The sequence below is a fragment of the Pithys albifrons genome, chromosome Z (genome assembly GCF_047495875.1).
Source record: "Pithys albifrons albifrons isolate INPA30051 chromosome Z, PitAlb_v1, whole genome shotgun sequence".
NCBI classification, from domain to species: Eukaryota; Metazoa; Chordata; class Aves; order Passeriformes; family Thamnophilidae; genus Pithys; species Pithys albifrons.
Genome location: NC_092497.1, coordinates 28,740,644 through 28,760,139, shown reverse-complemented (window position 1 = coordinate 28,760,139; position 19,496 = coordinate 28,740,644). Strand labels below are relative to the sequence as shown.

The window sequence follows — 19,496 nt, the reverse complement described above, 5'->3', positions numbered from 1 at the left end:
TTCATTTATTCTCTTTCTTTTTGAAATACTTTGCTTTGTTTTCACAAAAAAAAAATAAACACAAAGACTGAGCAAAAAAAAAGGTTTAAAGAATAATAAAAGAACAATTTGTAAGCACTGTTTTGAAATGTGTAAATAGTGCTGTCAGTCAGTGAGGGTTTCTTTTTTCATTTTGAACACTTACATTTTCCAACTGTAGTTTTAGAACATTTCACTGCATGCTGTTATCAATCATCCTTAGACTAGAAATGTACTGTACATTAGTAATGCTTAATTGGCATATTTAAAATAAATAGCTGCTTAGTTTTGCTGTAAAATCTTTGGGAACACTTTTATGATACCACATGGCATTGTTTGTTCCAAAAGCAAATAGTCAAGTCTTGAATGTTAGCTCTGATTGGAGACAATTAGGAGTACTGAAATACTTGGCTTGCCAGGCTACAGCTAAATACAGGTCACCAGGATATTGCCTGACAAGGAAATAAATGTCTCTTACCGTATGCTTGGAAATTATTTGGGAATTAAGAAAAGATTAGCTGTAAAAGAAAAGTAATGATTGATCTTTGTCATGGCCAGTGAAAAAGAGGAAACAAACAGGCATAAAAATCAGACCAAAAAAAAATCAAAACAAAACAGAAAGATGAAAAAGAGAAGCAGTAAGAACAGCAAACTGGAGAGAGGGAGAAGGATAACAATGGCATGAGGCCAGATCCTGCTCCCTGCTACAACTAGGCAGTATCATAGGCTGAAGATGCATGAGTGTAACGGAGAGCAGAGCAAGCTTCCTGATCTGCTTCTTGTTTATACCAACTGCCAAGGATCTATTTCTACTTCAGGTATAAACACCCTTCACTGCACATGCAAAATTTCTGCATTTTCTTCTATGTAACTGTAGAAAGGGAAGCTCATTTTAGACAATGTTGAATGAATATTTAGGAGTGTATAGCCAGTCCACCACCTTTTACTAGACAGATCTTGGCCTGATTCTCCTGTATGATGTCTTGTAACCATGCCACAGATTTTCTCTCTGCCTAACAAATTTCCCTGTCATTCTCCTCCCTGCTTCCAGATAAAGGAGGATGCACAAGGCACACACCACACTGTGCACTGGCAGTCAGACCACTGCATGACTGGCAAAATGCGGATGGCACTCTCCCTATTAAAGTGGTATGTGATGTTTCATTTACATATGCCAGCTGGCTAATAGTAGCCAAATGTTTGTTGCAAAGAGCGAGTGAGAGAGAAAAATAGCCATATCCTTTGGCACACAGAATAATAATAATCCTCCTCCAGAACAGGCTGGCAGTGCTCGAGCCAGAGCCATCTTTCTGACTCTGAGACACTATTAGAGTCTCCACCCTTCTCTTCTAAATTCTGCAGCAGATTGTTTGGGCTGCAGAGAGATGGAGACAAGAGGTCCCATCTGGTATCAGTTCCTTATTTCTTTGTAGCTCTATAATACCTCCAGGTCTTTACACAGTTCATTTAGGAGGCAAGGAAAAGACTTAGGTGAGTGGAGGCAGTGGACCCAGGTATTCTACAAGCTAATAATATTTTTATGTTTTTCTTTGTATTTCTGTTCTTCTCTTTCCCTTCAGATTGACAGGAATTAACAGTCATCTGCTCTCCTACATTCACGGCCCTGTAGTTCTGACCTGTGAATAGTTTCCACACTTCCTGATATTCTTTTATGGGCAAGATATTATAAAGGGCTTGGCAGAGCTAGTGTGAAAAATGACTTTTCACGCTGCTTTTCTCCACACACACCACACCCATGACTATGTGTCTTATTTATTTTGTAACAACTAGAACAAAAGTTTTCCTCTTTTATAGTTTTAAGCATGCCTTTTCCAACTTACCTTCACAGAAGACTAACAGCATGTCTCCAGCAGCTTAATTTCAGACACAGGTTCTGCCAAATGACAGCCAGTTTCTACTGCTTTGTTGTGTGAGAGTATTTTTTGTTCTGTAGGTCTCTGTTTCGGTACCATGTATTACCCTGCAGGCAGACTTGATAGAGTAGACTTGCAAGATGCCCATGTAAATACTTAGCAACTTCTTCATCCCTCTCTATTCAAACACTGACATTCATCAATCTTTGGTGAATCCAGTGTCTCAGTAACACTGAATCCTCTCACTGCAATTCAACAAGAAATGTCAGCAGAGGAAAGAAACCCTTCCCGAAAAATGCTCTGGTTCAGACAGTGAGATGTGGTCCTAGAGGCTCTGCTGGAAAGGCAGGAGCCAAGCACCACTATGTCATATTTCTGCCTCATCTTTGAATATAGACACTGCTAGATGCAGACCAGTTTCTAAGCTCATTACTCTCCTTTTCATCATTCCCCCCATTTCATTAAGCTGAGAGAGCCTTACTATTCAGAGGAAGATGCTAGGCACAGACAGGGAATAAGCAAAACTGAATGGAGACTACTTGTTGGGCTAGAGATGTTGAATTTGGCATGTGGTTCCCTCTCCATACCAGATAGCAGGAAGGGAGAAAAGCTGAACTGTTCCTCAATCTCATATTTGATTTTTGTCTCTGTTTGAAATTGTTTTGAGGAAAGAGGTGTTGGGAAGGATTTGGTCAGAACCTATTTAATGCAGCATCATTTAATTACAGCAAGGCATAGCTTCAGTCTGATTTCATCAGTTAATATTGTGCACTAATTATTCATAGAGGTCCTGAGACATCACTTTGATACATTTAAATTAAAAGATGAAAGGCTAACAACATATTTTATGAACAGGAAATCTAAAACTTTATTCTCTTCTCACAATTGTATCCTTAAAAAGTAGAAGTTCAATTATTTATGAGGTCTATAACAAATATTTTGGAAGAGCAATCCATTGCTGCAGGAAGGAAGGAAATAGAAGCAAAATAAGTACAATTATGTTGCAATTCAAGGAACTAATCTAAAAGATGCTGAGTGCATTCTGAGTAAAACTGAATGTCTTACCGATTTATTAGATTGGGCGGAATTTGAAGTTTTTTACCATACTGAAAGATCAGAGTCCAAAAATACGCTAAATATTTATTTTTTTACCTCAGTTGGCAAAAGTTTTGCATTGAACCCACAATAATTTCCCTTTAACCAAGTGTTCAGCTGCATGTACAATGGCCTGAAAAGGAATGTTCAGTGGTGACTCAAAATTCTGATTTTTAAGTCTGTGCTTTACCATATTCTTAGTTATAAAAGATGAGGAGAAAAAAAATAAAAGTCCTTTATTGTGGTCTTAATTTGCAGCATGCACATGATTATGCCTTATCAAAGCCTTGGAAGGAGGTGAAAGAAACCCAAAACCATTGATTAGATTTAGGACATGTGTATATCTTGATTCATAGCTAGATTTGTTCTGTTTAGTGACTAGCATTCATTTACATGTGGGTTTAGTGCTGTTACTTAATTCTGAACTTAAATGTGAATTAAATGATCACTGGCAAACCACTCGTGGTATTTTGATTATTAAATTTAAATACTTTGTGAGTAGTAAGAAGCTAGGAACACAAATACGGTGTGAATGGTAAGAAAAAGTGTAGTTAAGAGAAATACATGAATCTACACTTTTTGCTTTCTGATTTGTAGGCACTTTTCCAATATGCCTAGTATTCCATCAGACTTATCCAATCTATATAGCTGAGAATATTTTTCAAGTGAGAAGGCCTGTAATTGTTTATTGAGTCTGCTATCATGATGTCAACCACTGAGACAAAACATTGCAGAGAAGCAATAAGAGCTGGAGGGCACCTGGTTTGTGCAGGGAACAGAGAAGCATGCCTTTTGCTGCCATCTGATTTAAATTGACCACTTGAAAGCAATGTTTTGAATGCAGGTTTTTAGGAGGAAGTGTGAAAGAGACCTGGGGAGTGTAGGGAAGGTGGAAAGCAATTATAAATACCTCTAATGTTCAAAGAAAGTTAATATGTTGTAACTCTATGATAAATAATCTGAAATAATTTAATTATATCTGAAGAATTATTTTCTATTAATATCTACTGCAACAAATAAAACTACACTAAGATATCTCACTCCAAATGAACTTTATAATAACAGGTTTGTTGGAGAAAATACTTCTTGTTTTTATCAACTCAAATTCATACATCCCTCCTTATGTCCCTTAGAATTGGTGAAGAGTAGAAATTAGTCTTTCTTTTACAAATCATACTTTATTCTGGAAAGATATTTGTTTCTTTAAATTGACATAAAATACTGATATAAAACCAATAGTTAGAATTGAGTGTTCTGAGGTACTGCTGGAAATTTTCAAAACCTGTTCAAATCAGCATAAACGGGTTTTTTCTGCCCCAGAAATTTGTTACCATGAAGCTGATCTTTTTAATAATATTTAATGCCTACAGTCCTTTTTGTTTGGTTTTTTTTTTATTTTCTTTCACTGCTTACTCTGGACAGTACAATTTCAATGCCTTGAAATTTCCACCAACACAAAGAGTGCCAGAGTAAGTTAATTGCAGAAAAAGACATTCACAGGAGGGGCATGAGGCAGGAATACAATTGTCTAAACTGCTCCTAATTGCTCAGTAGGTAGAGCAGAGCTGTATTTCAGTGCACAAAAACACATTTTACTTCTAGCACATCTGATCTCTTCTTGCCTGTAGCCTCTGCCAGGGAAATTTGCTAACTATATCCCATGGGAAAAGTCATATGAGTTTGACTTAACTCCAGCTCTGACAACTGGGATTCCCTGCAGGCACGACTCCTGTCACTCAAGTCCAGCACTCTGTCTGCCCTAAAGAAAAGATTCACATCTTGCGGTAGAAATATGAAAATTGCTGACTGATTAAGTTTGAACTTTAAATGGTACCCAGAGAGGCAGTTAGCAGTGGAAAGTGAGTGGTAATGCATATATCAAAGGCAGGTGCCTTTACCCTGTTATTTCAGATGGACAACTGAACGTAGAAAGGGAAGATGGGTTTCTAACAATGGAGATCCAGAGACTCCAAACCTTAATTAGCTTTTCTAGACATCTTATTTAGGTCTTTGTTTAGAAGAGCTAATAATACAGTTGTGCTGGAAAAACACCATGGAGACATGTTGGACTAAGCTAGTACTTAAGGTTGTCACTCATTGTGTAGTGCATTGACAATTGAAAGCTAGTGAAAATTTAAAGTTAATGGAATTCAAAATGAAATTTGGGTGGAATCTATTTCATGTCTTGGAAACATCCATGAAGTAGTTTTCAGAAAGGTAGTCTCAACCTTTCCATGAGTATTCTCTGAAATACCCTACATTTTGCTTCAATGCAGTAGTCACCAGGAGCTCCTTAACAAACAGTTACTTCATACGCTTATTTTTTTTTTAACAAGCATGTCTTTTAATCTTTTCAAATATTCAGATAACTGTATGCATCTTTCCTAGACCCAACAAGCTTATGGTGTGCTGTTGATTTTTTTTAAACTGTATAATAGGACTGTGCTCAGAATTTTGCTGCAGCTATAACCAGGCACTTCCATTAATTTTGTGATTTAAAACATGATTTGTGTAATGCATAGGGTTTCACATCTTTGCAGATTTCAGTTGTTCAATATCAGTCCTTAAGTGACTCTACAGCAGTGTGTGGTGCAGGTGTTAAGAACATTAGGATTTCAAATATATTTCCAAATTAAAGCAAGAAAGAGATTTAAAGAGAAAAAAACTCTCGGCCTAATTAAGAAGAGTGAACTAGATTTAATGATGAACAATTTATTGGCAGTTAATAGAGCTCATACATGGTAGCCAGAAGCTAGATAATTTATCCTTAAAAAGACTCTCCATTACATATAAAATCCCTTCTCTCTTGATACAGTTAGCAACTGTACTTCACAATTACCATTTTTATAAGCCTGATTCACTGGCGAATGAAGCTGTATTTCACAGAGTAGCAGCAAAACGTGTAGGTGCTCTGAATATTTAAATATGCAGGATTCAAGTTCTTTATCAAGTAGTTTATGTACTTCAGTCAATGTGCCTTTGTGATCATGACCTTGATTCTCAAAGTTTCATATTTTAGCCTCTAGTAATTTCATTATTCATCTGGAAAACTCCTTAAAATGCTTCTGGTTGACATAGCCAATAAAGTATAGGGTAGGGAAGCTCTGTGTGAACACCCAAGTATGATCCAGTTGTTTCAGAATCCTGTGCTTGCACGAGAGGAAAACTGCTTCTCCCATGACTGCAGTGGCCATCTCCAGCAAGTCAGTGGGAATGGTGCATGTGTCATTCAGATTGGGTTATGACAAGAATGAATTTGGCTTCTTGTTTTGCTTTTGGGATTCAGAAGTGGAGGAATTTGTGCTCCACACACTGAAGCACAATGATGTGTATGCAGACATGTCAATGTCTGCACCTGTGTGGCTGCCTTTTGGCAACCATGCAGAGCCAGACCAGAGTCTTTCCTTTTGGCAAGCAGGAGCTCAGAATGTGGAACACTTTCCAGCATTGTTTCTCCAGGTACTGTCCTTCTGTGCGTAAGGGAGAAGGCAATTTCATTCTGCAGTAAGGAAGCCTAGGTACAGCAGTGTTGAAAGCAGCAGCTTTGTGCTATTTGGGCTTTTGGGGCAACACTAGGGACAACAGCATAAGCCATCAGCTTGCTGAGTAGAGGCATTCTCCACTCTGAGGGGATAGAGGATGGTCTACCTTGATGAAAACTGCATCTGATGATAAATACATCACGTCCCCAGAGGCAGTGCTCCAGCACTTCTTGAAGGAGATTTTAGGCACCTCAAGTTCACTCAGATGGACAGCACTGGTGATCAAGACATGAAATACCTGTTTTATGGCTTCTTCTCTGATTCTTTTCCCCTTCTTGATTTCTTCCAAGCAGCTCTTTGAGGTCTGTAAGTGTGAATGTGCAATGCCATTGCTCAGCACCATCACCCACTGGTGAGTGGGATATGAAATAACAGCAACATGAATTCTAGGATCAGACCTAGGAGCAGTGAGTGGCTTGAGTCATTTCTAAAGAGAGGGGTTCAAAAATGCAACAAAAGGTTTATAAGATCATTAAAAGCTATCCTCACAATTGACTTCTTGTTTGCCTAGAGAAGACCACAGTCTAGCAAATCCAACAAAGATAATCTGGTGCTATCATAGAAAATGAGAACCTTTGCAGAACTACTCAAGAAGACCAACAGAAGGTGGAAAGAAAGTCTCAGATATTAGTAAAACAGTCAAATAAAAGCAGTGTTTTCATACTATCAAATGGAAAGTGTGAAACACATCTTCCACGAAGCCTGCTTTTGGTCTCCAGTATGAATGGGTCATGAATGCAATGGGGTCCTTCTCTGTGGAAATCTCCATATTTGTGGCTACCTACACTGATACTTTTTTTTTTATGAAGTGTGAGATGAAGATGAGAAGAGCAGAAGCTCATTGAGCCACCAGAGAGCATAGGACAGCTCATCATCTAGCACATTCTTCACAGTTTATATGAACTCAGGTTAGCATCTCCACAAATGTTCAACCTACACAGTCTCCCTGGTGGGGCATATCATTGACCTACAATCGTGTGGCAATTCTCTGAGTAAGAGAGAAGTAACATCACCCCTGAAATTTCTGCAGTATGAAAAAAGAGAATTCTGGGAGAAAATCTTAGATACTCAGTCTTCTAAGCATCTCAAATATCAACTTTCTATTAGCAGCTTGGCATTTATAAAGAGGTTTTCAAGATTAAATTGTATGTTAAACATATTTTCCATCATATTACCTTGTTAAGGGGGAAAAAGATGTTTTACAAATAACAAAAAATATTTTTCTTCTCTTAAGTGTTATCTTAAAAAAAATAATGTCCATCAAGAGGCTGTAAGATTGTTTTCAAATGGTAACAATTCTAACTTCCTCTGTTATACAATACTGTCAGAATACATATTTTAGAGGTCTAACATAATCTGAGATAATTAATCTTGTCAAGGTAATAATGAACAGCTGCATCAATCTGCACAGAGATGACTCGTACAATAAATGAGGTGAACATGGGTAAGCCACAAAAACACTCACTGCCACCATCAGCCCATGAAAATTCAGATCTTGAAAGACTGCCCTAGTCTAGATTTCCAAGCAGACTACATTTCCTCCTTTCCTCTAAATTTAAAGATCACACTGTTTTAATATATAATTTTACAATAATTTATGAAAATGGAGAGCAATGTGGAATGCAATCAATCATTCATACTTCTGAAAGGGAACCCAAAAATAGCAATGCTGTTCTGCAACTCTGTCAAGAACTGCTGCTGACATCATGTTCGTCCTGCTATCCTGGTGAACTTTTTGCTTCATCAGCCACTAAAATAAAGTTTTATTGCACAAAAGCTTTACATTTAATTGTGGGGTTAAGCCATTTGCAGGAAGGGAGGGAGAAAATATGATTTGTAAACATATCACAAGTCTGTGTTCATCTTTTCCTTTGATCCAGCTAAACAGTGCCTTCCATGGCAATGGAAAAAAAATATTATTTATAATAAAAGTAACTGAAAAAATTTAAAATACCCAAAAATTCAGGATTCACTGTCAAAACTGGGAGATTAGAATTTCAAAAAGAGTCGTATCAGCATCTTCCCAGTCTAGAGATATTGCCTAGCAATGGAAATATTCAGCACTTTTTGTTCTGACCTTCTTAAATTGGAATATATTTTATTGTGATTTCAAAAAACCGTAAGGAGAATTATAACACATTAAAATACTTAACATAAATACAAACTATTAATGAAGGTAGCTCAGAAATAAAAATTTTCACTACAAATTTAAAGGAAAAACATTTTTTTTAAACTCCTTTCTTGAGTGTTTCCCTAGTTTTGTATCAGGCAGAAATTACTTATTTACCCACTTTCATTGTTAACAGAGCAGCACAGGCACTTTATTCCTTACAAGTTTTGTAGCACAAGGTGAAGGATGTCATAGTAAAACCCTATATGAACACAACATATATGAAGTGTAGTGATAGGTATGTCCCTATCAGCTGGGAGTTCATCTGGCCAGCATCAACAATAAGACAACCCAGGGCATCTCCTGATCTTTAATGCCAAGGAGGGCTATAATGTCAGACAGCCTGAACTAGGGTTGGTTAAGTGCTATTAAAGAGAAATTGGCATCTATTCTGTATAAATGCATGGACCAAGTCCCAGAATAAAGCAATATTGTTGGACAAGGGTGTATCTGTTAACGTGTCCTTTAGCCTAACCTTTAATGCATCTTATGGCTCTGAAGCTCATAAAGATTATTCAGTGGCAGGGACATGTTTAGAATCAGGCCTTCCATGTGAGTGAAGAAATCAAATCCTAATTATTTCAGGAAAAAGCAGCCTGCTTGAAAAATAGTGAACTTACCTGTTGAGAAAAGCTTTAATCCTTTCACAGTTGGCTTGTGCTCATGTAATTTCACTTCACTTGAGAAAATCTATGATTGGATAGGTGGCATACAGATAAACAGAAGTTTGTTTTGTTTTCTTTTCTTGCATATGACTATTGATCCTTTTCATTCACAATTTTCAAATCCTTTTAGTTGAGTAAATTGCTTACAACAGTCTAAATTTTCCTGATGTTTCCTCTACTCTATAGAGACTTGGTAAATCAATTCTTCATAAGATCAGTGTCTTGCTCTAACAGATTTCCAACTCTATATATTAGACTACTGAATGCCAAAAGAAGAAACATTCACAAAACTGCTTTGTTGATGCTTTATGTTCTGGATGTTGATGAAATGGAGATGTGATACAAATTTGTAGTCAAAGTCAATCAAAGGAAGCAAATATCTCTGCTTTTGATGAACAGTTTGATGATGCAACTGCAAAGGAAATGTCATTATTTTCAGATAATTCTTACAGAAATGAAGGCTTGTCTTCTTGGGAAAGGTGAAAATAATGGCATTATTAAGGAAAAGAAGTAGCTAACTAAAACTTTAAATACCAAGCCTAGGTACATAAATGAAGTTAGCAGAAAATTTTCCATTAAATATATGACATTCCTTATAAAACTGTTTTGTTTTTGGAACCTTGGTATTCCTAAATTATGTTAACATATGTGAGGTCAAAAGAGCAAAGAAGTAAGCAATTGTATTTATAGCAGGACCACTGGCAAATTATAGAAAGAACAATAAAATATATTTGACCAGATTTTGACTGGAAATTGTCTATCTCCTACTATTGTCTGAAGGAACAAAATAACCCTCTGACCAACTGTAACTGTTATATCATCACAGTAAGGACTCCTCATAAAATAGGGAAGACATGTAATGATTTGGACCCAAGCATGTATATTCAATCTATTTTATAAAAGTAACCCATAATAAAAAAAATCTTTACCACAGAGCAAAACAGCTGATTCTGGAGTCATTATGAATTGTCAGCCACCATTTCTTCTGTAGCACTGTCTTTAGATGTGAAACACACATGCAACTTGCTGACCTTGAAGAAAATATATTTTGCAACACTCCACAATCATAGAGAAAACCAGACTGCAAGATGGTAAAAGATATGAAATGGATAACAGTGCATGGGGTTTGACTATTTGCCCCTAGAAGAGAGGTATATTGGAAGCAGGGAGATACCGAAGCTGTCATATCTGGCCAAGCATCTGGTCTGCTTCCTCCATCCTCTTTGTGAGAGTCTGGAAAGTTAACATGCTGAGGCAATAAAATCCCTCATTCTGTCAGCTTCTGTATAGGAAAGCTGAAACCTTTCAGCATGAAAGAGAGTAATGAGCAGATCAAAGAGTGATCTGTTAGGAACAGGATGGAAATACAAGACACATATCACACACATGAAGTCTCACTGTGTAAACTTTCACTGTACTTCACTGTCATGGGCGGGCCTGCTGCATAGCACAGGTTCCAGGGAAAGCTTTTGATGTGAATCTTTTCTCTCAGACTTGTACCCAGTGGCCATCTGATGAAAAAAAAAAAGGGTTGTATAAAGTTATGCATGTGCTTTAAGGATCTTCAGTGCTCAGGCTTGGCAAGTGCCAATTGCTGAATTCACCCAAAATTTGATGAGTAGATCTGCAGAGAGCTGCACATTCCTTGTTAACTGTATAGTTAATGCTTTCAGCTAGTGCCTTATGGACAGTGTCTTGCACAGTAAACAAGCCAGGATGAAACAGCTGTCTGTGCCTGTGTAGTGTTACAATAAAGGGGAAAGTGAAGAACTGTGGTTACCACACAGGAATTGGTGCATTTACCAAGGATGATATATCCTGCCACTCAGTTTTGTTCTCTGACTTTTCAGCAGCAACTTGTAGGCAGTGGAATGAAAGGCTGAACGTAAAAGAATCATTATGTTTTACTCCACAACCAAAAAGAAGTAAGTCAGCAAAATCAGCCCAGTTCCACACTCCAGTCTGTGCAGGAAAAGATTGTGAATATTGCAAAGGACATCTGTCAAAATTTAGTTTGCTTTTGAAAGAAGAGCTCAAAATAAGTGGCACCTGGAAGTTTCAACAGATTATTTCTTGTGCAGGCCACCAGCAATCATTTTCCTTATGGAAGCCATTCTGTCCTGACACAGTATTTAAATGTCAGAAACAGTCATTGAGTCACTGCCAATAATGATGTTAGGGTTTTTTACTATGGACAGAACTAGGAGACCATGATTCCTGGTTCCAGCCTATCTAGCAGGCACATAGACTGGGATTTACCAAGGAATTTAGGGAAGCTAAATGCCAAGCTCCTGTTGGCTTCCAATGGAAACAAATTCCCACCAAGTTCAGGCCTTTTCAAAACCTCAGCCTTCATATTTTGAAAGTTACATATACATACTGCCAGGTTTTTAACACTGTTCTGATTTTAGCTGGGAACAGGATACTTTCCTATATAAGAAAGGAAAAAAAACCAAACAAGCAAAAGAACCTGGTTTAAGAGCTGAAAAATATTGCTTATTTGTATAAAGTTTAAAAAACCGTCAGTAGATTTTCTGTTTCAGCATTAACAGACGTCTGCACCCAAAAGAGTTCTCTGCTGGAGACTACCAGAGGGCTTTGAGTCATTTTAGAAGGTAGCAACTGTTCTGATTTCCTCTGGAGTTAAATTAAAATAGTTCCCAACACACAGCTGCTTGTTTCTTCTCCAGGGATTCAGAGAGGGAGTTTTGATCCCAACAGGGTGAGACATGGCATGGGGGCTGGTGTTTCTCCCTGACCATTTGACTCACTGCCCTTAATGGGGGGTCCTGAGCACCAACCCCTTGGAGGAGGCAACAGAACTGAAGCCAAGGCATTGAGTTTTCTGCAGATCACCATACTCCAGCTGCCCCCAGGCTTTCAGTGGGGTCACCCACGCCTGCTGGCTGCTGTCTCAGGCACTGCCACAGAGGGAAGAAAACATGGCTTGTACCTCCAAGGGTCAGTGGCACCAGCTCTGAGATGGCCACAGAAGTTTGCCTGCAGGTCTCATCCCTCTGCTCTGTTCTGGGAGAACCATGCACACTGTCCAACACCACCACAGCGCTATTGTCATGGTCAGGGTGCTGTTGGGGCAGGGGTTGTTCCCAGGCACTCTCTGCATCTCCTCCAGCTCCCGGGAGCTACTAACATCTGTGTGAAGTTTGCCTTTTCTGGGTATTTTTTGCAGTTACATGCCCAATGACCACAGGAAAAAGGCAGCCTAGCTGGGTGGGAACAGGTCACTGAGACACAGTGACACTTGGTGCTAAGCCAAGGTTTGCCAAGGCAACCAATGCCAGAGCTAGCCATGACATGCACTGCCCCTAAACCCCAGGCCATTGCCCTGCTACCAGCCCACCCTTCCCCTCTGCAGTGAATTCTGACAGTACCTGTGAGCAGGTCCCCAGCACAGCCTTACCCATACTCAGCCCATTCCAGCTGCAGTGTTGTGTTTGCAGACTGCACATGGCCACCCCCAGCACTCAGTGTAACCACAATATGTTTTTAGTGAATTTAATGTTACAGAGTCAGAAGTATCCACCCTTCTTTTTTTTTCTTCCCTCCTTCCTTTTCAGGAGGATTGTTTATAATCACCTTGTGCAATATAAACAGTGACAATACGTCTTTTATTGTCTTTCTCCTATAAGCAGATATGGACATAACGATTTTCTGTAACATCAGAACAAATCGGTGGCTATTCTTTTATCTCTTTCTCATGAATCTAGGTGCCTCCTGAGGACAACATGCTCCTATTCATTGCCTTGCTTTAGATTACTTTTTTTAGTTTTACCAAGAATTTTTGCAGGGATCTGTATGCAACTGTGAACAGTTTTCTTATAACATCATAAGGTCATGAATTGAAATTTATTAAATACCATTCATAAACTGTTCTCACCTGCTTTGAATGCTCTTAAGGCATAATATAAAATAACCAGTAAATTATGTAACCATGTGCATAACCTCAAAAACAAATATCGTATACTAAGGACTCAGGAACGTTTTTCTGTGTATTTTACTATGAGGGCCAGAAACTAGAAAATCAGTTTTGTAGATGCAACCTATGCTATAGAATGTCTAAGATGCTTGATCAAGTTGCTTTATAATTTTCACCTCGGTTTCCTGCTATGTAAAATGAAGCTATTATTTTTTATCCAAACTTGAAAAATTGTTGTGTGCATTTTTTATTATGTATGTGTTTTGAAAACCTAACTTAAGACTGTTTAGATACTGTACAGATATGGTTAAACAGAATTTTTCCTGAGAAGACATTAATAAACATCTTTGGAGATTCTGGCAGAATAAAGAAAAAGGAGAAAAAAATTCCTCACTATTTAAGCTGAAAAAAAGATTTTATTTGTGTACAAGGGGCTTTCTAGAAGCATCAGACCAGGATTGTTTGAAGTTCTGAGTACCACTCTGCTTCCAGTTGGTGACTGATTCTGATGTGAACATATTTCTGAGGATTTTTGAGTATTCAGCCTTGAAAAATAGCAACTAATTGAAGTACTTATAAGGAGAAAATAATAAATCAGCAATTGAGCAGACATCTCACATTAGGACTGGTTATTACAGATCATGGCATAGTGTAGAATCCCACTGCAAAGAAATATTTGCCTATAGACTTACTGCGCATTGGCCAGGTCTGTGGTATTTTACATTCATATTCATAGTTAACTGTTGAGTCCAATTGACTGTCACTGCTTTGCAAAAATCTGACTGTATCTGGCTAAATTTGGCAAAGTGAGTCCCAGTAATGTCTTAAAAGCAAATAAGCCTGCAACAATGTAAACTGGCTAATGATTAAAAATAATTGGTTGCACAATTACTATGTTTGCATTAAATGAATGCAAAATATATGCAGAACCCAAGATAACACCTCAATAATGTAGAGACAAAGTAATCAGAAGCTTGTTAATGGGCTCTGGGATTTTTTATAAGAATACTGCGAAGTATTAAAATATTTTTGGTGCGTTATTCTACTCCTGGCACTAAAAACACAGTTTCTTGGCAGAATTCCAAATATATAAGTTAGAAAACAGTTGACATTGTGTGTTACTGGACTTGATTTCAGCACAGGATAGAAGTATTCAAGTACTTATTTTCAAGTTTCCCATATTAATAAAGTAATAACATTTTCCAGCATGGACAGCAAATACATGTGCCATCAAGAAGGACACCTCTATCAATATCTAGGCTGTATAGGGAAGATACAGTCTGATAAATTTACATTTTTAATAAGAAAAATTTTAATACAAAAAGTAATTATTAATCAATCTATTCAACACAACTTCAAAAGGCTAAATACTGCCTGAGCTATGAGCTTCCCAGAGCAGACTGTGATCTTCAGAATTATAAGGATTTCCAGTATTCATTCTGTTAAAAATAAATTAAATAAATATGTACAAAAAGACAATAGGCGCTTCTAACAATTATTCTGATAATTTTGTTCCATTTAAGAAGTCAACCACTACTGTCAGACACAGTATTTTTACAAAGCAGGGTCAAACTGACAGCTGTTCCAGAGGTACTACAAGGTGCAAAAGGAAGTGAATTTTGGGTGAGTTAAAAATTCTAAGTTTAAATTGAGGTGCTGGAGTTTATTTTCCTTCTTTTCACCCTTTTACTGGTATCATAAGGGACTGGAAACAGTGTGGCAGCATCTGCTCAGGATGTGGAAATTAGAAAGGACTCTAGACTCTGAAACATCAAACCCCTGGGACAACTGAGCAATATCATGGGTGGTTAACCCTCACTGAGGGACTGTGGTGCATGCACAGGAACATGGGGGAGGGGGAAGAAGGGTTAAAGTTAAGAAAGGAGAGAAAATTTCCCTAATTTGAATAAGCCACAAGGCATGCTCACTTCCTAGAGATATTGCTAAAAGCCCAAAGTGCTCAGCACATCCCAGGGAAGTTTAACACCACAGACTCCATCTTTTCAAGTCAGTTGTAGGTTGTTTCATTGTGCATTGATTTAAAATATAAATGTATATGAGCTCTGACTTCTAATCATGTAAATGAATCAATGTTCTGGGGAATATGGGCTTCATTTTTTCCTGATTTTTGTTTGGTTTTTGTTTCTTTGTTTGTTTGTTTTGTTTTGGCCACTGCACATCAATTACCTGACTTTAAATGTATATAATTGTAACAAGGGCAAAACATGAGCCATGGCCACTCAAACAAAAGATATAACTTCTCTCCCAGAATAAGAAATATTTACCCAATCTATTTTATAGCACACCTCTCTGTTTTAGTTAATCACTTGAAATAATTCCTTCCAAACAAAATCAATTTCTGATCCCTGCCACTACCTACTAGCTGGCTTCAGGTCTAAGAGGCCTTGGGATGCTGACATCCTTAGAGGCTCTTCTCTGCTTTCACTTCAGACAGTAGCAGCTATTTAAAAGTATCTACGTACCTTGCTCCTTAAAAAAAAAAAAAAAGAATATGTATGCGGCCCTGATTGATAGAGCATTTCTTTTACTTCCAATTTTCTGCAGTCACAGAGACTTCTGCTAATGCTAATTTCATTAGGGAAAAATACTCATTCAAACAAATAAACAGAGAACATATACATAGTTTAGTTTGGTTTAGTTTGGTTTAGTTTGTTTGGTTTGGTTCGTTTTCAATGGGAAAATATGTGATTTTCAACTTAGAAGGATTACCTGGGAAGCGAAGACCCCAATACGCCAGTTTCATCTACCCATGTCAGATATCAGTCAGACACAAAATCCGAGTCCTACACACTCACAAGCAAGGACTTATGAATGCATCCTATTGTTTCCTTTCCTTCAGAAACCCTCTTGAAAACAATGATGCTAGTTCTCAGATCTTTGGAGGAAACACTGCAAACATGGTGTCCAAAGCCCCTGGGGATCTCACCCACATTTGTTTTAGTGTTGTTAGTGTGTTCTCCATAATTTTAGATGCTCCACACTGAAAGGAAAAACTTGGTCTGGATCTTTCAGGGAACACACAAATCTGGTGTAGAATATCATCAGTTGAGATGATTAATTTGTGGAGAGGAGGTAACAACAGAAGGGTTAGGATGGTGGAGAAGCAAATGTACCCTGACAGAGACAGACTCTAGCAGGTCTCCTTTGCCCATGGAGACACAAACCCACAGGCTGTACATTTGCAAAGGTAGCAGGTCAAATATTCCATTCTCTCTTTTTTTGTCCTCTAGCAACACTGAAACTTTAATTCTGAATTTGTCGAGGTGTTTATCTACCGGGGGATTAAAAAAAAATTAAAAAAAAAAACAACAAAAAAACAACAAACCATCAGAGTCTCCAGCTCACTGTTAGCTGTCCTTGGCTCGAGACCTGAATCTTCATTGAGAGCCACTGCACTATGTTCTGCACAGAGCACAGCAGCCTCCACTGTGTATGGCAACAGCTGTGCTGAAACATCCACCTCTCATTGTAACAACACTTCATTAAAAAACATAGAAAATTCTCAAAATATTTCCATGCCTCACAGCCTATATCTGATAAACTGATTAGAAAATTACATGATCTGTTTTCTTTAAGTTTTCTGGATTAAATGTCTATCATCATAAAGTATGCAAGAACCCCTTGAGTGACATTCAGATCCTAAATTCAACATATGAAATGTAATTAAATGTGATAGTTATGAGCAGTGATAACACTGCATGCTATAGGCTGCTTTTGAAGAGACACAAAATAAAACCATGGCTTCTGTCTTCATCTTTCAAAGATATGTACAACATCAGATTACACATCAAGCAGTGATGGGAACTGTGTGAGGGCATGAAATACCAGTAGCAGCTTCACTCCACGGAGTAAAAGAAGACTCCTAATGAGCTGCTACTTGATTCCTCACCAGCTGAGACTAGAGGATCTGTATATCAGTACACTGATATTTCATCCCAACTCAAATACTAACCTGTAGTTGGTGGAAAAGTCCTCACCAGCATTTACTGAACTTTCTGTGGAGAGAGTCCCAGTTTGTCCTAAACTGTTTCTTAGAGGCATTTAAAACATTTTCTTTCAACTGCTTGAATGAACTCATTCACTTAACATTCAAAAAAACCCCTTGAAAGATAATTTAGAAGAACTTTTGTAAATATTTTTATTTGTTATTTTAGCTAAATGAGATATAAAACCAAGGTGTTTCCTCAACTTATTTTCAAGGGCTAAATAAAGCAATTGTGATAGGAACAGATCTCCTAAAATTACTAAATCAAAAGTGATTTTAATATGCCATTCACCTTGCCAAACAGACTGTAGCTGATCTTGCCAATTTATATTAAGAAGTCTTTTCTTGGTTATTGCTGAGATTTGCACATAAAAGATGTGCCTTTTTCTGAGGGAATAAAAATTCACGTATCTAGCTGTTGAAATAATTGCAGATTTGAAAACTAAAATCTCCTATTTCTAATGACAGAGTTACAAAATTATCTCATGAAGTTACTCTGTCAGTTTCAGCCTTTAGGGTTAATAGTAATGCAATCCCTGTGCAAACTCAGACTGTTGTCTTGTATTAAGTGGGGCAAGATAAATTACTACTTATTGCAGAGTCCTCTCACTCACACATAAGATCTGGAAAATCACTGCAATTTCTGTATCTCCAAAGACAGTTTTTTAATTATCTACATTTCAGTCACTGATATAAAACTGACTTAATGTTACACTACTTGTGTGAGAATATAGATTAAAACAGAGTGCCTAAGAGCTTTTGTTGTTGTTATTGTTTGGGTTTGGTTTGTTTGTTTGTTTGTTTTTTCCTCAACAAGTTTGAAAAAATATTTGAGGGGGGAAACAGCAAAAAGAAATTTTACAGTAGTTTTTCTGACCCTTGTTTTGGCCTAGCCATGCAGCCAGCTCATGTGCCTGTGTACTCTCAAGTTGAATAGAGGCAACAGGATCTGATCATGGGCCAGCAAAGAGGGATGGGGATGAAAGGACATTGGTGCAGATCTCACCACACAAGTTGTGGTTCTCTTCAGGGCAAAGACACCTATTGAACATGGAGCTGTATCTCCTCAATGGGAAGCCTGTTTCCCCTGAGTCTGATGAGTATTTTGGGGTCCATATCTGATGTTTTCCATTCAAGGGTTTTAATTAGAAAATGTCCTGAAAAAGCTGGATAATTTGGGGGCATTTATTTTTTTGGTCCTCACATTTCTACATAGATACAGTCCATAGAGTGTATGTTACAATAGCGGCACTTCACACAGCACCAAAAATATCTTATATTGAAGTACCATAAACAGACTATGACTGGGGCACATTGGGACTGATTCCAGTCTCCCACATAGAAGTCAAATACTATCAGGTGTCACAAGGTTAGATGAGTACAGGATGGATCAAATATCCTACATTTTATTTATGACATATTTGTGTTGCATACAAACTGGCACAAGTATGAGGAATATGAACATCTCAGGATCCTTCAGTGCCAAATAGAGACATGATGCAACATAGACATTTTTTCAATTCAGTGTAACATACAATATGCCACTCTCCATCATGCTACAGCAACTGAAATGTGCTGCAGGCCAATGGAAAATATCCTTAAAAATAGCTATGCTGTTTCTGAGCAAAAGGAGAAGTATTCGACATTTCCTTGAAAATGTTCCCACCTGGATTTGCTGGAACAGCGACATGGTCGCTCAGTGACAGGAAGCTCACTGGTAAGGAGCTTTCTCCTTGATATTACCCTGTTTTCCAAAAAACACTGGAACCATGGCTTGTAGTGGTTCTTTAAAATACTGTACATGAATGCTGCACTCTACACTGTTTAAGTGTTCCATTGTGAAGCACTGTATTAGAGGCTTTCTGCTGCTCAAGCAACTTCAGAATGTAATGTATTATAATAGTGTGCTATTCTCATAGAGATCATTTTACAAATGCAACACAAAAGATTGTCACATGAGAATCTTCTAAATCGTGTCAAGGAAAATAAACACCCACTGCAGAGGGACTTGCTTATTTTGCTAAGATGTTTTATAGCATATTAGCATAAAAATACTACTTCTGTCTTTCAGGTTCACCCATAGCAATGCTTAAGAGCATTAGATGTGTTACAAATATAAATTATTTTGGCAGCATGATTATTTGTTAATGTATATTTGCAAATTGTCTATGATCCTATTCAGCCCTGGC

The 19,496-nt window shown here is 37.7% G+C and overlaps 1 long non-coding RNA gene across 3 annotated transcripts in view; it reads right to left on the bottom strand.

The window, feature by feature from the left end:
- Positions 1-5,698: 5,698 nt before the first annotated feature.
- LOC139684994 (uncharacterized) overlaps positions 5,699-19,496 on the bottom strand; it is an 83,608-nt gene continuing 69,810 nt past the window's right edge. For all 3 annotated transcript variants that reach the window (XR_011700015.1, XR_011700014.1, XR_011700013.1), the window contains 4 exons: positions 10,763-10,875; positions 10,294-10,395; positions 9,320-9,776; positions 5,699-6,956 (listed from right to left, as the gene is read on the bottom strand). This is a non-coding gene — a long non-coding RNA (uncharacterized lncRNA). The remainder of the gene's footprint in view (positions 6,957-9,319; positions 9,777-10,293; positions 10,396-10,762; positions 10,876-19,496) is intronic.